This window comes from Coturnix japonica, unplaced genomic scaffold (assembly GCF_001577835.2).
Source record: "Coturnix japonica isolate 7356 unplaced genomic scaffold, Coturnix japonica 2.1 chrUnrandom544, whole genome shotgun sequence".
NCBI classification, from domain to species: domain Eukaryota; kingdom Metazoa; phylum Chordata; class Aves; order Galliformes; family Phasianidae; genus Coturnix; species Coturnix japonica.
In genome coordinates this window covers 19,318-20,455 of record NW_015439925.1, presented here as the reverse complement: position 1 = coordinate 20,455, position 1,138 = coordinate 19,318, and the positions used below count along the sequence as shown (strand labels likewise).

At 54.8% G+C, this 1,138-nt stretch overlaps 1 protein-coding gene across 1 annotated transcript in view; it reads left to right on the top strand.

Moving 5' to 3' along the window:
- LOC107307320 (red-sensitive opsin-like) overlaps positions 1 to 1,138 on the top strand; it is a gene marked incomplete at its 5' end in the record, with an annotated part of 15,747 nt that overhangs the window by 5,482 nt on the left and 9,127 nt on the right. The window lies entirely within an intron of this gene.

Genomic DNA, 1,138 nt, shown 5'->3' with positions numbered 1-1,138 from the left:
CCATAGGGACACATAGAGAGCCATAGAGACCCACAGCAACCCATAGGGACCCATAGAGAGCCATAGAGACCCATAGCGACCCATAGGGACACATAGAGAGCCATAGAGACCCACAGCGACCCATAGGGACACATAGAGAGCCATAGGGACACATAGGGACCCATAGAGAGCCACAGCGACCCATAGCGACCCACGGAGACCCACAGTGACCCATAGTGACCCACGGAGACCCACAGCAACTCATAGAGACCCATAGCGACCCATAGGGACCCCATAGAGACACATAGGGACCCATAGGGACACATAGGGACCCCATAGAGACACATAGGGACCCATAGGGATCCATAGAGACACATAGGGACACATAGAGACACATAGGGACCCATAGGGACACATAGAGACCCCATAGAGACACATAGGGATCCATAGGGACCCATAGGGACACATAGAGACCCATAGAGACACATAGTGACCCATAGAGAGCCATAGAGACACATAGGGACACATAGAGACTCATAGAGACTCATAGGGACCCATAGTGACCCCACAGTGCCCATAAGTGCCCCATATCAACCCCTCACACCCCATAAGTGCCCCATAAGTGCCCATAAGTGCCCCATAGCGCCCCCTCACACCACATAAGTGCCCCATTAAGACCCTATAGTACCCCATAGCGCCCCATAAGTGCCCATAAGTGCCCCATAGCACCCCCTCACACCCCATAAGTGCCCCATTAAGACCCTATAGTACCCCATAGCGCTCCATAAGTGCCCATAAGTGCCCCATGGTGCCCCATAGCACCCCATAAGTGCCCCATAGTGCCCCATTAAGACCCCATAGTACCCCATAGCGCCCCATAGTGCCCCATTAAGACCTCATAGTACCCCATGGTGCCCCATAGCGCCCCATAAAGACCCTATAGTACCCCATAGCGCCCCATAAGTGCCCATAAGTGCCCCATAGCGCCCCATCACACCCCATAAGTGCCCCATAAGTGCCCCATAGCGCCCCCTCACACCCCATAAGTGCCCCATAGCACCCCATAAAGACCCCATAGTACCCCATGGTGCCCCATAGCACCCCATAGCGCCCCATAGCGCCCCATAGTGCCCCATTAAGACCCCATAGTACCCCATGG